Raw genomic sequence first — 21,745 nt, 5'->3', positions numbered from 1 at the left:
CCTAGCCTCTCAAGACCTGGACAGACACTGAGTTCATCTTGGAGGACAAGACCCAAATTATTTCCACTCAAGTTAGCCCTAATATAATTTGCTTCTGGAAGATATCAGAATATAGCTCATGTCTCTTATCATCACAGGTAGGGAAGAGGTTTTTCTGGCTGTTGTGTAAGTACTTGAGATAATGAAACAGGATGAACTTTCCTTCACTTTACAGAAAATGTAAAAATAAAATAAAGGACTCAGACTGGTCCAGAAATAGTTTTTCTTTGTTAACAAGTCCTGACTTTCATTAATCAAGTCCTTTTTCTTTTTAACCTATGTAACCCTCTATGGGACTCAGTTTCCTCATTTTCAAAATAAGGGGATTGGATTAGCTCTCTGAGTTCTCTCAGCTCTAAATCTAGTCCTTGAGACTGAGCACTCATCTATGCTTTTTTACTTTCTAGAAAGGAAAAGAATTTGGAAGTTTCTAAGGAGGTTAATGCCTTCTATTCCAGTGAGTTCCAGTTTCTGCATTAGGGACCTATCTGGTCTTGGCATAGCACTACTCAGCATTTTGAAAGGAAATAAACTTGGGGTGGTTGGAGAGATAGGGGTTATCCCCATTCCATCAGATCTGCATTATTCAAATAATCTAACTTCATGATTTCAGTGGGAAAATTTCAGGGGTTTTTTACTTCCCCAATTATGGCTTAGAAAGCTGATCTACCCAGTTAGTTTTATTTGTAATTTTTCTATAAGAGACTGGTGCTGACCAGGAATATACTTTTTTTTTTTCAGTAAAAGTCTCACTCATCAAACTCTCAAGGCTTGGACTTGCTACAGCCTCTTGAGGGTGGAAGGGCCACAGAAAAATTCTTTTATCACCAGAAGAGCAAAAGTGGCCCATTTGCTGTTTCACAAACAATATTACAGATTTAGTTCCTCTACTTTTGAACAGGCTGGCCTTCCCTCATGCCCTGAATGGAATCGTTCCTCAACTCTTAGAACCCTTAACTTTTTTCATTAAGCTCAGCTCAGGTATACTGTCATATGGAAAAAGTTTACTGATTACAATTGAATATTGAAGCCTATCTTTGGTAAGAAAAAAGGAAGTAATTAAGACCTAAAGCTGTGTGTGTGTGTGTGTGTGTGTGTGTGTGTACGTGCAAAATAGGGAGAGGGGGAGAAAGGAAGGGGGGTGGAAGGGATGGATGTGATAAGGTTTAGATTTAGGGAACCAAAGTGAGATTAGGGTTTCTGGTGGTCAGGGAGTTAAATGATAATGTCTAGTGGCAGGTTCAGGCTTCAGGGAACCAAATAGAGAGGTTTGGCTCCTCTGCAACCCTTTGGGATTCAGTGCAAGGGTAGGGAGTTTTAGGGACTTCCTTCTGGCGGTGCAGTTCTCTGTAAAGGAATTTACAGATCCAAAAACCTAGATTGATAAAAGAGATTTATTATGGGGATTGGAAATAAGGTTAGAAAAACTTGACAGAGAGGCGTAAAGTCTGGTTAGGAAATTGGTGAGGGTAAAGAGAGGGTGGTACTGGAAAGAGTATTCCAGTGGACAGAGGCTCCTTGACATCCCAAGCATGGCATAGCCTAGCATGTTTGCAACCTCTGCAAAGAGATGATTCCAGCTTTATTCTTTTATAAGGAGAGATTTAGCTAAAGGGTGGAGTCCCAAGTTGGCTCAGATCCGAGTGGGGCTAGGATAGGCCCCCATCTTCTATTGGAATTCAAAGGGACCAGGATTTGTGATTCAAAAGGTCCTGGATTGATAATGCATCAACTAGGAGGGGTTGGGAATCAGAAAGAAAGGAATAAATCAATTCTTAAAGGGGCCACACCCACATCAGATGGATGGATCTGAAACTCTTCCCACTCAGACCCCATTGTTCCCCTTCTCTAAACTACCTATGCCCTAGCCTCTCCAAAGCTGGGACCAATGCCTTGGAATAATAATAGTTAACATTAACTTAGCATTTTAAAGATTGCAGAGTACTTTCTTTGATTTTCACAACCACCCTATTACAGTTATCCCCATTTTACAGATGAAGGAGAAAAATGGAGAATGATAGAGGTTAAGTAACTTGCCCACACTTACACAGCTAGCCAGTATCTAAAGCATGATTTGGACTGAGGACTTTCTAAATCCAAGTCCAGCTTGCTCTATTCACTACCACTTAGTTGTATTTTCCTAAGATGGAGAGGGGATATGGAGGTGTGGCAAGGAAGGCTTGTGATAACATATGCCAATTTTCCTTGATCCGGCCATTTGTGCCTCCTTGGGGAAGGGGAAAATAATCAAGACTCAGAGTCATGCTTTGATCTGTCCTAGGAAAGGAGGGGGAAAAAGAATAAGGGATAAAGGATTGGATCTGCCATTGAAGACAGCCAAAGGGATCCCAGTGGAAGCAACCAATTCTTACTGTATTCACTAAGATAGTCTCCAGGAGGCCTATGGAACATTTCCCTCCATTGGAAGATAAAGCTAAATATTCCCAAAGCTACACAATTCTGGATAATAAGCTCAGAGAATTGATCGAGAACTCCCTCTGCTAACCCCCTAAATTCACATTTAGAAAGCACCTATTTTCTGAGCTGAGTAGAGAGAAAAGTAAGATCCAGTTTGCTGCTGTCATCAAGCTTACAATGTAGAAGGAAAATATATACAAACAAATAAAATATTAGGTAATATGTGTCTTTTCCCCCTTTGGTACCAGGATTGTACTGCAGAGAGCTCAAATAGCCTCAGGAGAGCCTATTGTTAAGTTTCCATTAGGAGGATTCATATTTTTGAAATCAGCAAATGCTACAAATCAAGCTTGATTAAATGTTTTGTGGATTGTAAAGACTGGAGAAAGTGATAGAAAACTGTTGAAAATGCAGAATAAACTTCAAACTGTATCATGGATACATTTTCCCCCCAAGAGTTGGTTTTTAAACCTTTACCAGCACACTGCTGTCTGGTACAGAATTGTGATTTCCTCTGTGTTGGGAACTCTGCATGTAGGAATCCCCGTCACTTCCTCCATATAGAACCTTCCCTCCACCTCATGCCGATCTGCAACTGATATAGAACCGGGAAGCTAAGTGAGTTGTCTTGGGTCACACAGCTAGTGTGTCAGAAGTAGTGCATGAAGGCAGATTTTTCTGAATCCAAGGCTCCCCTCAAGCCTTTGCACCATGCTGCTTATAGATAAGTGCATTAGAGAAGAATAGGAAACAGGAACAGGAAAGTGTTATATGAAGTTCATGGGGTAAATGGAGCACAAAGATAAGTGTTTTAAAGGTGAAAATAGACATTCAACAAAGAAACAAGAGAAAACATGTGTACAGAAGAGATGCCTGAACAGAGATGGGAGGGAACTGGGAGAGGACAGAATAGTGCAGTTTAGGTGGAACATTGGGTACATAGAGGACTATGTAGAGGAACAAAAGAAATCATTTCAGAAAAATCTGGGAAGACTTGTATCAGCTGACATTAGGAAAGTGAGCAGAACCAGGAGAACAATGTAGACAATGAGAGTAACATTGTAAACACAAACAATTTGAGCTTAAGACCTATGAACAATTTCAATGACAATCCATGACTTCAGAATACCAGTAAGGAAATATGCTACCCACCTCCTGACAGAGAGATGATAGATTGAAAATGCAAAGCAAGACATACAATCTGGGCCAATACACTTTTATTTTTGCTTGACTCTGCATATTGATTTAAATGTTTTTGTTTTTTTCTTTTTCTTTTTCTCAATAGGGGGAGAGGTGAAAGAGAAAAAAAAAGAAGTTTGTTCATTTAAAATAAGGGTATTTTTTTAATTGCTGGATGAAAAAAGTTGGGAATAAGAATTTGTTAAGCAACTATTATGGGCCAGGCACAATGCTAAATGTTTTGCAAATGTTTCATTTGATTCTTACAACAAGCCTGTGAAGTAGGTGCTTATTATTATGTCTATTTTATAGTTGAGGAAACTGAGAAAGGCAGATATTAAATGACATGCCTAAGGTCATTCAAACTGGTAAATGAAAGTCAGGTCTTCAGACCTAGCCCTTTATTGCAACACCTAGCCTCTTCAAGTTTCTTCATCCTAGAGCAGAGACAATGAAATTTGCTCTGTCTCCCTCAGAGAGGATGTATGTGCTCACACTAAAACCTGTTTATAATATAATACATTATATTATTATAATTATATTATATTATTGTTAATTATATAATTAATATTATTATTATCCAATATAATTATAATAGATAATAATATATTATTGTTAATTTTCCTCCAGAGAAAGACTAAGGTAAGGTTTGTAAGATACCCACAGATAAGGAAACTGAGGCACAAATAAATGAAGTAATTTTCCCAGGGTCACAAAGGCTAATCAATGGTTAAGCATGGACAGGAATTCTGACTTCCACAACAATTTTGATACTTTGCCATCTAAGTATTCCAGGGGAAGGAAGAGAACAGAGAGGTAAGAACAGTTTGAGATTCCAAATTGTCAAAAGATCCTCCTCTCTCCCAACTCAATATACCTCCTTTTTCATTGGCTAATCTGTAATCTATTTTAGAGCACCACCAAACAAACCCAGAATGCCTGGAATGTCTCAATACTTCCTCTCCTTTCAAATAGCTTCATTTCCCTCATGGACTAAATATCCATAACATTCTACAAATATTCTTTAATCAATCAATCTATTGAGAATTCTCAAGAATTCTCAGAAATCATTTCTTTCTTCTATGAACATGTTATAGTAGTTACTGATTTTTTTTTTTTTTTTTGAGAATTTGGAGAGGGCAGCTCTCTTCAGTGACTGAGAAAAGGATGTATGTAATTTCTATCATACTTAACTAGTGTTTCTATATAGTCATTTGCAGTTTAAAAAGTGCTGTGCATGTATTATTCTACTTTGTTAACCAGCCCATGAGGCAGGTGTGCACTTATTATTTTCTGCATTTTGCAGCAAAGGAAACTGAAGCACAGTCTAAGGACTTCTCTAAGGTAACAAAGCTAATTTGCATTGGAGGAAAAAAATGGAAGCCAAAATAAAGAATGGTAAAGTCTGGTGGGGGGAGTGATTTTTCAAGCCATATTTTAATCTATTCCCCATGTCTTAGTTCTATTGCTCCCTATATCTCTTCTCTGGAATCCCCCTTCTCTGGATTTTCTAGTCTGGAAACTATCAGGTTTGATTTAACTGACTGGCATCTCCTGGCCTTTTATCTCAAAGGTAGGATTCTATTCCTATGCACACAATAACTAAGCTGCTCTTACCTCTTAACATACCCAGAAATGCAAGTAAGAGTTTGGAGTAATGACTTCCCATATTCTGGAAGCAGTCCCTCACAAGCCTATAATATCCTGACTCTTCTTGCCATGACCCAAAGATCATGGGGCCTAAAATTCCCTAGTGACAATTCTGAGTTTATCCTGTCCCTTTCCTGCCCTTTCCATTCTTCTTTAGAAAAAATAGCATTTTCAACTTTTTTATTATTGCTTCCTTTTTTTTTCTTTCTCATTTTTTCCTTTTTGATTTGATTTTTCATGTTCAACATGATAAATGTGGAATTTGTATGGAAGAATTATACATGTTTAACATATATTGGATTATTTGCTGTCTAGGGCAGGGATTGGAGAGAAAGGAGAGAGAAAAATTTGAAACACAAAGTTTTGTAAGGGTGAATATCAAAAACTATCTTTGCATGTATTTTGAAAATAAAAACAATTGTTAAAAAAAAGAGAGAGAGAAAAAAAAAAAGAAAAAGAAAAAAAAAAGAAAGTGTTGGTATCCTATCCCAAAATATGTATATATACAATTTATGTACATATGTGTATGTATATGTATATATGTGTGTATGTACATATGTATGTACTGGGAATATTATGAGGCAGGGGTAGAGGGCAACAGAGAAGGGAAGAGGAAGGAGGAGGAATCCTGGGAAAGGAAATTAGTGAATTGCCTTAGTATGCCCTAATTTCTTTATCTGTAAAATGAGAATAATAATAGTCCCTACTTCCTCAGAAGGTATATGGGATTACACAAGCAAAGATGGGGGAACGATGATGTTTTTGATTATTTCATTTTTAAAAATTTAATAGCAACTGTTCCTTTTCCTTTCTACTATCCTTTATATGATTAGCCATTAGATTTCTAAAGTACATTTTACACGTTAAGTAGACAGATGAAAAAAGAAAAACCAAAGCTACAAGAGAATAAGAAACCAGACCAAGTTGGTACATGTAGATCATCAGATACTTAGAGTGCATTAACTACATTTACTCAAAAATTCTTGTGTTGGATTTGGTTTAACATCCTAAATTCAAGAAGCTAGAATTATCACTTTATACCATTTTTATTCATCATTTGGAGACAAGAATGCTTTCTCATGATGAAATTAGGTATCATCCTTAATGGAATACAAGATCTTCAACCTGATTATTGTCATTCAAAGCAGACCTTTAGTATCAGAAATATAACTGAGATTTCTTATGCCAGAGGCAAATTCAATTGTAGATAGTTGAAGACAGTGAAAAGGATAGCCCCCCATTTACAGTTAAACCAGAAACAGATATCAAGCAGCCCATCCTAAGAGTCTGCCCCTTGCCCCTAGAACATAGCAAGTGGCCTCCAACCTCCAAACCTGAAAGAGAAGAAGGAAGAGGAAATGAAGCAGTGATTTTTGATGCTACTATTGTAATCATTATAGGATACCATTAACCTGTAACCACGTAAGATGGTGAGCTTAATAGATAAATGTGTGTGTTCTGACTGCTGCATTGACCAACTAATTGTTTCATTTCTCTCCCTTTCCTTTGACCTCCTTATTCCCTGAAACACAATATTGAAATTAGATCAATTAATAACCCTGCAATGGCCTCCAAGTCTTTGAGTGAAGAGTTGATGAATGCAGAAAATTTCATTATTGTTTTATTTCAGTTATCAACTCACCCCAATCTTCCAGAAACCACCACTCTGATCAATCAGTAGCCATCAAGAAAAGACCCTCCACCAGAAAAAAGATTACAGCTTACTCAAGGCTCAGATCATGGTGAGCACGGTTTTTTAAGAAATAAAGTTTGGTTTTTTTGTTTGTTTGTTTGTTTTGCTGAAGCAATTGGAGTTAAGTGACTTGCTCAGGGTCACACAGCTAGGATGTATTAAGTATATGAGACCAGATTTGAACTCAGGTCCTCCTGACTTCGGGACTGGTACTCTATGCACTGTACTATCTAGCTGCTTCAAAATAAAGTATTTTTAATTAAGGTATGGATAGGTTTTTTTAGACATGATACTATTGCACACTTAATAAACTACAGTATTGAATATGCATAATTCTTACATATATTGAGATAACAAAAAATTCATGTGATTTGATTCATTGCAATATTCATTTTATTGTGGTGGCCTGGAACTGAACCAGAATAGCTCTGAGGCATACCTGTACAGCAAATGAGTGAATTGCAATGACGCACAGGATTAGAGAAGGTTTCCTACAGGAAGTTTCATGTGAGTTCACCTTTAAAGTTAGGAATTCAATTGGTGAAATGGAAAAGAAATTCCAAGTTTAGGGAACAGTGTGAGCAAAGGCATACAGGTGGAAAAATATTGTACCTGTATTTTGCTGGGGAGGGGGATGGAAGGTAGTTGGAATGGAACTCCATATTATGTAAAAGAGAGAGGGTATGGAATAAATCTAGAAAACTAGGATAATGTCAGACCCTGACTGCTGGGGAGAAGAGCCTAACTTTTTCTTCACAGGTCTTGCACACATTCAGTGTTTGTTCTCCCATTATCCACTCACCCTAACAATCTGATTCACAGAAGGCAATTGGTTACTTTTCTCCTGGGAGTTCTCAGGTTGACTTTAAGAGAATGAGGTCTTCTAATACTATTATTCACAATTCCTCCTTGAATGTGCTCTTCCCACCAGTATCAATTAACCAGTTGACATCAATTAACTTTTTATGAAAGGATATTTACTGAGAAGATATAGTAGGGACAAAGGTTACAAAAACATCCCCTAAATTGAAGGTTTATGTTCTCCTCTCTATATGAACTGTCTTTTGGGAGATAAGGTTCAAACTTAAAACATAAATGCACTGGGGAATAGATATAGGGAAAAGTCCCTCCACACAGCTCCCACTAAATTTATTTGAGTCATTTTTGAATGGAGTCACTTTTGCTCAGCTGGGTCAGTTTCTCGAGGACACAGTGTAAATTCACTTTTGCATTAGGTCAAGATAATTGTCCCTCAGAACTGGCTCCACAGTAAGTTAAGTCAAGGGAACAAGCATTTATTAAATACTTACTATATGTAAGGTATTATGCTGAATATTAAGGATACAACAAAGGCAAAAACAGTCCTTGTCCTTCAAGTTGCTCATAGTCTAATAGGACAGACAACATGCAAACAACTGAGTACAACCAAGATATACACAGGATAAATAGGAGATGATCAACAGAGGGAAGGACTAGCATTAAGAGGACTTAGAAAGGCTTTTATAGAAAGTGGTATTTTACTGAGGAGACCTCTGGTGTCTTTTGTAATTTTTCTAATTCCATAAGGTAGCTGGGACTTGAAGGAAGCAAAGGAAGCCTGGAGGAAAAGATGAAAAGGCAGGGGAGGGGGGGTTGCCAGTGAAAAGACCTAGCATGCCAGGAAGTCATATTTATTGGATAAAAAACCACAATGGCACAGGAGGGGAAGGTATATGTAATAAGAGTAGAAAGTTTGCAGGGGCCAAATTATGAAAGGTTTTGAAAATATTAACATAATTTTATTGTTTTGGTCTCTAAAGTATAGATGGCTGAAGTCACACAAAGCAAGCCTATAGAGACAGATTTTTAGAGATTGAGTAGTGGTTTAATTAAGTGAGGAATACAATTAGCAAACTGGAAGTTCTCCTGGACAAAAGACCTCTGCCTAAAATGGCAGAGATTTTATATACATATCATAAGTGGGAAGGGAGGAGGAAGGTGGATTACAATACAATAATTTTCATAACCTGAATGGTTTCTCACAACAAGCCCACAAATGCAGGACAGTATAGGTGTTCTCCAGTCTATCCAGTGAGAACTGTTCTTAAGTGATTGTTTCAAAACCCAGGGGTTATTATTTGGTGGAGGACAAAACCAGAATTCTGTAACAGGAGCAGGTTCTGCAATCTTTGATTCACTTCACTTAACATACACAGGAGAGTGTTGTCAGGAATTGATTGATCATTTCAAACTGCTTTGTAGGACTTCGATTCCCAAGTCAGAATTTGCTGGGAAAATTGTAGCTCTGGAAAATCTAGATTATTAGTGTATTCATTACACATATCATATTGATAATTATTAAAGTGATAATTTTCTTCACAAAAGTCAAGCAGATGATTTTTTAATAGCTTTTTATTCTCAAAATACATACAAAGATAGTTTCAACATTCACCCCTGAAAAAACTTGTGTTCCAAATTTTTCTTCCTCCCTACCCCCCACTTCCTCCCCTAGACAGCAAGCAATCCAATATATGTTAAACATGAACAATTCTTATGTACATATTTCCACATTTATCATATTGCACAAGAAAAATCATACCAAAAAGAAAAAAAACCAAAAAAGAGAAAAGCAAGAAACAACAAAAAAGGTGAAAGTGTTATGTTGTGATCCCCATTCAGTTCCCAAGGTCCTTCCTCTGGATGCAGATGGCTTTCTCCATCACAAGTCTATTGAAATTGGCCTGAATCACCTCATTGCTGAAAAAAGCTAAGTCCAACGGAGTTGATCATTGCATAATCTTGTTCTTCTGGTTTTATTTACTTCACTTAACATCACTTCATGTAAGACAGAGGATTTTATATTTGATCCTGGAGATTCCACTGGTAGGAACCAGTGGAATTTACTGAATATGGGGACGGGAGCAGTGTTGATATAGTTAGACCTGCTTTTTAGGAAGATCAATTTAATAGCTGAATGGCAGATAAAATGGAGTGGGAAAAGATCTGAAGCAGGAAGAACAAGAAGACTGTGGCAACAGATCTGAAGGTGATAAGGTAGCAGTGTCAGAGAAGAAAAGGATATAGACACAATAGCAACTGATTGGATATGGGAGATAAGAGAGAGTAAGGTGAGAGATTGACACCTACTTGACAGAATTCCAGTTTTGGCGTTCTCTGTTGCCAGCTCCTTTTACTGAGGGGACATCTGGTATCTCTTCCAATTTTTTCTAATTTCATAAAGTAGTAACTAATCCATTACATCTTTGAGTACTCATTCATCTATCAACAAGAAGGAATAAACAAATAACATTTGTCATAATCATTATGAACACATGAAGGAGAGCCTTGCAGGGAGCTTGCCTGTGCCAACCTGGAGCTCACAATCCTGCCAAAAGAACCAAGTAAAGAGTCATATTGATCCCTTCCTATGAAAACTCAATAATTTTGTCTAGTTTTGTCATCATTCCTTCTAGCTCTGAACCCAACCAAAATCTCCCTTTCTAAGTTTTAAATATTTTATTTTCCCCAATTACATGTTAAAATTTTTATCATCCATTGCTTTTTTTTTTTGTTTTGACTTCCAAATTCTATCCCTACCTCCTTCACCACCCTCCTATCGAAAACAATATGTAATGTGATACAGATTATACACATGCAAGCATATAAAACATTTCCATATTAGTCACTTTGTGAAAAACACTCAATAAAAGAAAGTGACAATAGTATACTTCAGTCTATATTCAGATGACATCAATTCTTTCTCTGGAGATGGATGACATTTCTCATCATGAGTCCTTTGGGATTGTCTTGGATGACTATATTTCTGAGAATAGCTAAATCACAGTTCTTCCTTGTACAATGGTGCTGTTACTGTGTGCAGTGTTATGGTTCTGCCTACTTCACTTTGCATCAATTCATTTAAATCTCCAGTTTTTTTCTAAAATCTGCCTGTTCATTATTTATTATAGAACAATAGTAGGAATCAGCAATAATTGTTATAGTTTAAAAAATAAGGGGAGGAGTGGGGAGGGGATTGATTCATTTTTTAAGTTATATTTTCATTCCTTTGATCTGGATGATCTGCTTAATGTGGAACTCCCCCATCACGCTTCATGGTGGTGAATCTTATTCCCATTCTCCCATCAGTCCTCCTCAGGGTGTCTCCCCAGAGGACTGGGTGCCTCCGAAAATCCCTGATGTGGCTATGCATTCCAGCCTATACTCCCACTCTCCATATGCCTCTTCATTAGCCTCTGGGTGACCTGCAACTCTAATTCTTGGGAGCTTGAGGCATTTTATGACTCACAGTCATACTGCATCCCCGGAAGAATACTGATGTGAAAAAGATGGCCCTTTGTTTTAGGGAGAAGCCTGGGGTCACTGAAAGCACTGCACAGTGTAGAACACAGAAGTCAGTGAGTAGTGAGTGAGCCCTAAAAGAGCATGCTATTTTAGGAAAGTGTGATGGCCTGCTCCAGAGCACCCTGATTCCATAATGGGCAGGGGAGGACTCTACTGAAGGAAATGAAGCCTATGTAATTTGTTTCTAAACCAACAGTGAACTATGCTATTGAATCAGAAGGCTAATTAAACCGGGCCATCTGGAGGCAACATGGAGTAGTGGGAAGTGGATTGGACAATGGACCCAATGATATAGAGGGAAATCTTGAAAAACATCATAACTCCAAACAATGTGGCGATCCAGGGTGACTTCAAAGACTAACAATAAAGTATAACTCTGTCTTGGCAGAGAAGTTCAGAGATCATTGATTTAGTGCTGCAAGACTCTCAGACCCTACAGATGAGAAAAGAGAAAGAAAATGAGCATTTATTAAGCACCTACGATGTGCCAGGTACTCTGGTAAATGTTTTAGAAATATTATCACATTTGACCCCCAGAGTAACAATGGGAGAGAGAGGTTATTATTATCCCCATTTTACAGTTGAAAAACTGAGGCAAAGAGATGTTGAGTGATTTGCCCCAATCTGAGGGATGAACCCAGGTCTTCCTGACTCCATGCCAACATTCTATCCACTGCACCAGATACTTGTTTTTTAGAAAAAGAAAAGAAAGTGTACCAGACCTGGAGTCAGCAACAAACTAAGTTTGAGCTTTGCCTGTGACACTTATTAGTTCTTCAAACTCAGGTCGTTCACTTAATTTTTCTGAAACTCATGTATAAAATGGCATCTATCTATGGTACCAATTGAGACTCAAAGATAATGTATGTTAAGTACTAGAGGATCATGACCTGCTGTCCTTATGGATATAGAGATAGTAGAGGATATCATACATCCATTTGCAAGGTATTTGGATGGTCTGTAAGATCTCCTTGTGGAGTCTAAGGTTTCATAACTATACATAGGAAAGAAGGATTGGATTGGGGCACTTGTCATGGAGCTGGACATTCACACTTTGACTCCCATGAAGAGGGACATATTTCATTCTGGCCCATGCTAAAGGCCCTTCCTTGGTCCCAAGGTCCCCACAGGATGGGGAAAGGTACTAGCAATGCCAGAGGTTGTTTTACTTAAGCAGGAAATGCCACTCAATCTGTAAGCAAAGTCAACAAGTATTTAGTAAAGGTATACTGTATGCCAGATAATTTGGTGAGCTCTAAGGATACCAAGAAAGGCAGAAGACTGTTCCTACTTTCAAGAAGCTCACTACAACTATGTATAAATAAGACACATATATAATATATAATGCACATACACATTCACATAGATACATATGTGTGTATATAGGATAAATATACATGTATACATATATGCACATATATTGTATACCCATATTAATATAAATGTGTACATATACATGATAATTGTTATCAAAAGTCTCTGTGGAACTCAGCAGGGTTGGGGAATAACCCAGGATGAGCTGTCACTGTCCACTGTTTCCCCTGGAGCTAGTCCAGGAATAATGTTACAACCAAATGCTCTTTTAGAGTGAGAGAAGAATTCTTTATTCAGCGATTCTCATGAGAAGCAAGCATATTCATGGATAAGACACATAGAATATTAAACCAGAGTAAACTTTATAATGTTAGATAAATTTCTTATCCCTCCTTTCAAGGTTCAGATTGGTCAGATTTACATTCAGAATTAGTTACAATTGGTCAATTTTACAATCTGAATTACAATTAGGTCGGATGACAGAGTTACAATTGGTCACATTTACAATCTGCATGACAATTAGGTTAGATTACAATCAGAATTACAATTGATTGGATTTACAATCCTCTTTATTCATCTATTCCATATATCAAAAGTTTCTTGCCCTGTCATTGACCCTAGTTGCTTTAGGATATTTAAGCCGGGTCCTTTTGTCAAGAACTATGTTGTTTAGCCAGTTCCTTAACTCACTATAATGATTGGTTGGAGATACCTTAACAAGATATTTCATCTCTCCCTTCATCCTGTTTTGACAATATCTGTGGAAACGCAACTTCTCATACTCCTCATATAATCATCATGGGGAAGGCATTATCATTAAGGATAATGAAAGATTTCTTACAGAAGGTAGCATTTTCTCTCAGACTTGAAGAAGAGATGAGAAAGGAGAGAATTCCCGACATGGGAGACAGTCAATGAAAATGCCTGGAGTCTGGAGATGGAATGACTGTCTTGTCCTTGGAGCATCCAGGAGGCCAGTTTCATTGGATCACAGAGTATTTTGTGGGGAGTTAGGTAGAAGAACTTTGTCATTTTTCTGAGAAGGGGCCCAGGCTTTACCATTCTGCCAAAGGGGTCTATGTCACCAAAAAACAGTTAAAAACATCTAGTTTACAAAGTGTTTTCTTTACAACTCCCTTGTGAGATAGTACAAATATCTACATGCCCATTTTACAGATGAGGAAACTTTCAGACTGGCAAAAACAATTGTTCATAGTCATAGGATTTATAAATAAAGGATCTGGGTCTCAAACCCAGCTTTTCTGACTAAAGATCATCCAAATGAACAACTAATTAATAGGTATTTACTTATCAAATTAGATAGTGTCAAGCCTGAAGTCAGAAAGACTCATCTTTATGAGTTCAAATCTGGCTCAGTGACCTGAGGAAGTCACTGTTTGCTTCAGTTTCCTCATCTGTCAAATGATCTGGAGAAGGAAATAACAAATCACTCCAAGATCGTTGCCAAGAAAACCCCAAATGAGATCACAAATGATGGAACAAGATTAAAACAATAATGTACCAGGCACCACGCTAGGCTAAGATGAATCCATTGCTATTGGCATTCATGATATGAATAATAAACCTAAAGTCAAATGTAGGTTCTAGAAGATTGCAGATCTCTGATCTTATTATGTGCCTGTAGAAATGAATGTAGGATGGTCAACTGATGGAGCAAACTAAAAAAGGAATCTGGCAGATCATGGTTAAAACAAAGAATTTTCAAGCCAAGTTTCTATTTGATGCTTTTAACCTTTTCTGAAATCTATAAATGAAACAATGTGATGTGGTAGGGAGAACCCTGACCTGGATCCTTGCAGGCCTATGTTCTAGTCTTGACTCTAACTTTCATTACTCTCTATCTGTGGGATCCTAGACATTTCTAAAGACCTTTTCTTACTCTATTTCCTCACCTAAGAAGGCAAAGATATTGGACTCCATGATGCCTAAGGTCCCTCAGACTCTTAAGTTTCTATGCCCCTACAGAGTTCTGTACATTAGCTTTTTAGGTAGAGGGTATAGTAGACCCTTTAAATGGTTGAATAACCTGGAAGTGAGAAGGAGTAATATTTGTGTAAAAGTCAAGAGAAAAGGTAGAAGAGAGCGGCAGAATAGCATACGAGAAGTGAAGTTCAAGAAAGAAGTATTTACTGAATGCTTCCTATCAGCTCAGCCTTGTGCTGTGCTGATCCACAAGAGCTATAGTTGGCCCAGGACCTATACCTTTTAAGAGCTTCTGATTTCTTTGGAAGGACAAATTAGAGTTGTACTAATGCAGATAAAAGTTAAATAATAATCTAAGGCAATTTGTGGTTAAGTAACGAGGAGGCTGTTGCAAGAATTCAGAGAAAAAAATGAAGAATATTTGGGCTATTGAGCTTCTTGGGAGAGCTGAGCCTTCAAATTTGTCATGAGAGAAGTAGAGTTTGATAAAGACCAAAAACTAGGGCTAGATAAAGAGAGCACTGTTGAAGGGCATTGCCATTTAGAGAATGCAGACAGCACACATTTCCCTCAGAAGGAAATCACCAAATAGCTCATGGGTACTCCCTCTAGGATCATTTCCACCACCATCCTACTCCCCAATCCCAGGCAACGTAGCCTACATATGTCTTCATATCTCCTCTAAAGATCTCTCTACATTAGCCCTTAACCCAATCTTTGCAACAGAATTTGCCTTGAAAAGTTGAGGACTTACTTAAGGACTTTCTTCACATTACTTGTTCTAGTCAAGTTTTTTAAAGCTTATTCCAAGTGTGAAAAATTCTAATTATAGCTCTAGGTTTTAGACAGTAAGATAGGAAAATGTATCCTAGCAAACACTAGAGAGCATAGGATTAAAAGGAGTTTTCCTAAAAATGATAAGTAGCATCTATCTAAAACCATCAGAAAGCATTATTTGTAATGGAGAAGACTGACCACATAATTCTACTACTGGATCTGTATTCCAAGGAAATCATAAAAGAGGGGAAAGAGTCACATGTACAAAACTGTTTGTAGCAGCTTTTTTTGGTAACAAAGAATTGGAAAGTGAATAGATGCCCATCAATTGGGGAATGGCTGAACAAGTTGTGGTACATGAAGGAATTGAAATATTATTGTTCTATAAAAAATGATGAATAAGCTGATTTTGGAAAAGTGCCAAAAGATTTACACAAACTGATGCTGAATGAAACAAGTAGGACCAGGAATCAGTGACATAGTAATAGTAAGATTATATGATGATTAACTATGAATGACTTAAGTCATTCATAATAATGTCATGATAAGTCACTTCTCAGCGATTCAATGATCTAAGGCAATCCTAATAAACTTTGGATGGAAAACACCATCTGTATCCAGAGAGAGTACTATGGAAAATGAAAGTAAATCAACACATGCTATGTTCACTTTTTTTCTTTTTCCTGTTTCTTTCCCCTCTCATGGTTTTCCCTTTTGTTCTGATTTTTCTCTCCCAACATGATTCAGGAAAAAAATGTATATTAAAAAATTAATAAAATGTATAACCAGAAAAAAGAAAACAATAAAAAAGAAAAGAAAAAGAACAGGATATTAACAAAGATACAAAGTTGAGAAAGACAATATGGTTTGCTCCCAAGCCAAAGGAGGCCATCATAAAATGGTTAAAAGAAGCTTGGATTTAGAGTTAGGAGCCCTGGCTTCTATATCCAGCATTTCCACTTATTGGTCTTTGTCATCTTTGTCAAGTTATTTAATGATGGGCTTCAGTTTCCTTATCTCTAAAATGAAAGAGATGGATTAAAGAGATGATCTTTGAGGCTTACTCTAAAATCCTATCTTTTTCTAGATCTATGAATTAAAAAAAGAAGGTTACTCTTTTGTATTCAAACCCTTTTTAAGATAATGTAATGGCTAGTATGGCCAGACTTCATATACACCAAAGTAGGGAGAAAAAGGATAAAAGTAGTATCTCTTGTCCCTATAAGTAGGAATATATGTATATGTGTGAGTTTGTGTGTCTATAGTTTTGTTTAGTCATCTTTTTGTTGTCTCTGATTCTTCATTATTCCATTTAGGGTTTTCTTGGCAAAGTTAATGGAGTGACTTGACATTACCTTCTCTAGCTCATTTTACAAATGAAGAAACTGAGGTATTTAAGGTTAAGTGACTTATCCAGGGTCACACAGACAGTAAGTAAATCTGAGGCCAGATTTGGACTCAGGAAGAGGAGTCTGTTCCATCTAACTGCTGTATATGTCTGTATGAATGTGTGTAAATGTGTATAGGAGTGTGTGAGAAATCCATTATAGTCTCTTGGTTATTCACCAGTGTCATTTGTAATGTCTGAGTTGGGAGAACCTGCCTAGAGAAAGTAGAGTCTGGAAAAAGAATTATTTGTGTATCAAAGAAAGCAATTAGGGTTTTTTAGCTTGGAGAAGAGATAGCCTGGTAAGTAAGGACCAAAAAGCTAGATATCTTCAAGGGTTTGAGGTTCTATCAGGTAAAAGAAGTATCATATTTACAATCATAAATTTAAAGCAAGATGGAGTCTTACAAGTAACCTAATTCAAATACCTCATTTTTCAGATAAGGAAACTGGGGTTTAGAAGAGATAACACAGTCTGAAATTAGCAGAGGGGGATTCAAACTCAAGCCCCCTTGACCGCAAATTCCAGTGCATAACATCTGTTCTGTTTGGCCCCCATATATGAGAACAAGGAACAGTGGGTCAAATAGGCAGAAAAGTAGATTTAGTGCTGATAAAAAAGAAAAGAATTTGCACCATAATTTTATTTCCTCTGGGACCTTTACTGGAAAAATACAAACTAGGCACTGAACAAAAGAAATTTTATTGATTCATATATTTATAGCTTCCCCAAAGCTGGGGGAAATGTGGATCCAGGACAATCCTAGACAACTTGGATTCTTAATGCCTTTGGGAAGAAAAAGGTTGTGAGAAATGTGGAAACTATTATTGCAGAGGTTTCATGTCAGGAACTTCCTCTTCTCATTGTCTTCCTTTGGGAGATTGGAAAGGAAAACTATTCTCTCCTTTCTCTACTACAAGGAATGGAGCCCAAGGAGCATACTAGGAAATTTTAGAGAAGGGAGGAGCTAGTACAGAGTGTCAATGCCTAAGCAAGGATAGGGGCCAGCCAAAGGGAATGATTAGCTCTCCTCCAAACCCCTAGCTCACACAACTGTTAAAAGTTAGAAGTCAATGTTTGGAGGGAATGATTTTATACTAGAAAAAGCTGCTGTTAAATTTCACTAATTTGGAAACAGCAAATCCTATACTACTGCCCAGCAACATATTGTCACAATGGATCACTAATGGGATTAGACAACTACTACTATCAATGAAAAGGTACAAGTTACTTAGCCTTGAAAGGAACTGCTCTAGAAGAGAGTGAATCCGTAAGAGCTGGAAATTCTGCCAAGATTCCCTTCATCCATAAGCTAGAAGCCTGGACAAAATTTCCAAGTGCTCCTTTAACATTTCTATGGCACAAAGAAATTTCTCATGATTCCCTGTACACAAAGGTGATCCTGGGGGTTCAGTCAAAATTTCTTGGGTGTCACTGCACTTCAGGGCACCTAAATTTTCCTAATAGATTCTTGCCAAAGTCCAGAGCAAGCTAATAGAATTTCAGACACATTCAACACAATAGGACAAGCAAGTTTAGTTCAAAAAGAAAAAACAAATTTGTATGTGCCTCCCCCCAAAAAACCCAACATACATGAAAGAATCTAAGAAGGCATTTGGAGTTGATTGGAATTGGCCCTCAAAAACAGAAGAGTCCTGCTCTCTCCTATATCTCGCCTTAAGAAGAACCATTCAGAGGTTCCCTGTACACAGGAAATGCAGTTTGGACCAGATTCAATCCTGTGGAGACTGACTCTAGTGAGAAGAAGGACCCGTTTTCTTATTCTCATTGATTTAAGTTTCCTACTGGAATTACCCCAAGAACAATTTTAATTATAAAAAATTGCATTATGGTTCACCAGTACATGGGGAGAGGCGTGTCAGCAAAAGGGGAAAAAGCAAAGGAGGTACTTAACGTACAATATGTATCAGGATACAGGAAAGGTAATTTATTCCTCCACACAAAGGAATACTAAGTATAAAAGAGTTCCATTAACATGAAGTATAAGAACAGAATTCAGTAACTTATAAATACTACAATAATTACAATTGTTAGGCTGCAAAAACCATCAGAACACGAAGCGGTTTTCAGAACAACTAGTCAGACATTTTATATTTTGTATCAGCCAGACATCAACTCCCAAATGATTCTTAGTACATATCTGATATTAAAGCAGGCTAAGCTTGGACCAGATGGTTTTTCTGACATAGAAGCCTCCAGAATATCCAACCCAGGATCTTTCAGACTTTTCATCCTTACAAGGTAAACTATAATCCTGAACATGACCATTTTAAAGCAAATGCCTCATTACCTCCTAGAAATAAAGAACTAATACCAGAGAGGGCAACAGCAGGCAACTAGCTGAATACATTGACAAAGTGCCACATATAACATGAGAGTAGAGGAAGGACCTTTCCTCTTCCTTCCCCATCTCTATTGAAGTTACATCACATCAAGAGAATGGCCAGGAAGGAAAAGGGAGACAGAAGGACAATTGGAATTTTTGTACATTTACTAGGTTATCAGATCCTCCCACTCGAAAAGGAGCAAGGTGCTTCTCTTGAGCCCTTTAGCCCTGAAACATATATGGTCCAGAATCTCTCCTCGTGTAGGTGGGAGGTAGAGTAGATGGAGCAATGGGCCTGGAATCAGGAAGCCTGAGTTCAAACCTAGCCTCAGATATTGACTAGCTGTCAAATCATTTAATCTCTGCTTGTCTCAGTTTCCTCAACTATAAAATGGGGAAAATAAGAGGGTCTCAAAGGTTGTTGTGAGGAGCAAATGAGATATTTGTAAAGTGTTTAGCACAGTGCTTGGAATATGGTAAGCACTTGATAAATATTGATTGATTAATTATTGATCATTTCTAATCTATTTTCCATCTCATTCTCCTGCATTTTACAGAGGAGATAACAGACTCAACAAGAAAAGTTAATTTTCCCAGAATCACATAACAAGTTCACAGCAGAACTCAAATCTGAACTTGGGTCTTTTCATGCTTAAGTCTCACCCTGGCAGGCCTCATCTCAAGTGTCTTGCAACTAGTAGGTGTCAATAATTAAATGCACATTAATAAGATTTTTAACAAAAGAAGATAAAGAAAATCAAAAGACAAGAGTACTGAGAACAGAAGGAAACTCAATAATTTATTGTGTGGGTTTTTTATTGATTTCTTCAAAGGTTTTCAGGTGATGAACTACAGATAAAACACTTTCAAAACTATAAAATGCTTGTGGTTGTCCCATTTTCACACATCTCTAGCTCTCCTTTTCTGGGAAACCACCTTAGTTTTTCTTGGGGTCTCCGCTGCCATCTGTTGGTCATAGTTAGTAAATTTCCTCCTATATCCAATGAGTAGGAGGTGAATGAAAACAATGTGGAAGAAACGAGAGACTGCAAGGAAAAAAGAACCATATGAGCTGATTGACTTCAGACATAATAGAGTCCAGATCTCTCCTTTGACCAGTGAGGACATTCTTACACTAACCACTCTGCTTTGCAAATGGAAGCACAGACCCGAAAGCCAATTAAACGCTGCTATAAGAAAAGGGGATGAGTAGGGAAGAGAAAGTGAGGCTGATGCTTTAGACTACCATCTTAAACCCAAACCACTAATTGATTGGTCAACAATAGATCCCAAGCCAAACCTCACTTGGTCTTTGTTTGGACCTTGATTGGCTCTTAGTCAATGTAAATAGCAATTGTTTTTGTTTGGGCCAGAAACCCTGCGGGTCGTCCCACTGGACTTTACCTCAGTCAAACTGGATCTGATAAAAGCTTAAAAACATTCAGTTTTAAAAGGTCAAGATCTCTCCCGTCATGCAGAACCACCTCTAGTCGTCCTGATCTACACCTTGCCACTGGACCCAGATGGTTCCAGAGGAGAAAGTGATTCTGGTATTTTGCTCAATCCTCCCTCTCTTCAATCAAATTCACTTGCCTATCATATCACCTCCCTGAAGGCATAGTCCTTTTTGAGAACGAAGAACCAGCAATAGACCTTTCTTTTAAGATTTGTCTCCTCCCTTTTATAGGTCATTTGCTGTTCCTCAGATGCTAAACCCTTCCGCTCATGTTGCCTTCCCTCCATTCTGTGTAAATCTGTAAAAGTGAATTATACATCATCACCATTAGAATGTATATTCCTTACATACAAGGGTAGAGATCATATTCTACCGACATTATCCAGACATAGTAGGGGGGGAGAAGGGTAAATAGTATTTAGAAAATTAGGTTGTCTGACTGAACAGTCTAGCTTTTTTCCAGCTCTCCCAAGTCATTCTCAATTCTTTCAACTGAGTTTTGCAGACTTGATTGAAAGCTCTTTCCTTCTCTGGGTCTATTTCTCCTGTGATAATGTTTGAACATGTACTTGATTAGCTATTAGCAAACTATAATCCAGAACCCCTGAGATCCTTGGGATCTTTTACAAAGGGCATGGGAGGTCAAAATTTCCACATTAAGACATTTCCCTCTTCCAATATTTCTCCATTTTCCAAATTACACATGTGTAAGGCTGAATGTTCTTCATTCACAACAAACATAGATCACTTGAAAATCCCCAATTACATTAAAGTAACATGCTTATTGTTCCTACTAACGTGAAATAGCCTTGTTGTGTCAAATATTTAAAATGCATCTTAAGATTCGCCAAGAAAAAAAACCTAGGAGTCTCTCATCATCAGCGTGTTGAAGTGCGTATAACAGGAATACGTTACTTGTGAAATCCTTTCCCTCCTTTGCTAGATTCTTTAAGATACTTAGAACGAAAACAGCAATTTCCCAAGAAACGAGTGAGAATACTATCTTAATGGAGATGTATAGAAATACCTCCTGGTTCATCTCAGATGGGTAATGTACCTGTGCGTAACAAGAAACACGTGGGCGGCACATCTCACGCAGGCGCGTGAACACCCAATCATCACATGCATGAACCAGAAGGATCGGCTAACAGCTTTCACAGCAACAAACCTCAGAGTCTGCCATACACTTTTAGCTAAGC

The 21,745-nt window shown here is 37.6% G+C and overlaps 1 non-coding gene across 1 annotated transcript; it reads right to left on the bottom strand.

Annotated features, from left to right (window-relative positions):
* Window positions 1-21,584: 21,584 nt before the first annotated feature.
* Window positions 21,585-21,687, bottom strand: LOC111718630. Its single transcript, XR_002769150.1, has one exon. It is a non-coding gene; the product is annotated as a small nucleolar RNA U13 (small nucleolar RNA).
* Window positions 21,688-21,745: the final 58 nt, after the last annotated feature.

Source organism: Sarcophilus harrisii, chromosome 2 (assembly GCF_902635505.1).
Source record: "Sarcophilus harrisii chromosome 2, mSarHar1.11, whole genome shotgun sequence".
Lineage (NCBI taxonomy): Eukaryota > Metazoa > Chordata > Mammalia > Dasyuromorphia > Dasyuridae > Sarcophilus > Sarcophilus harrisii.
The sequence above is the reverse complement of the archived record's forward strand: the minus strand, read 5'-3'. Positions and strand labels throughout refer to the sequence as shown.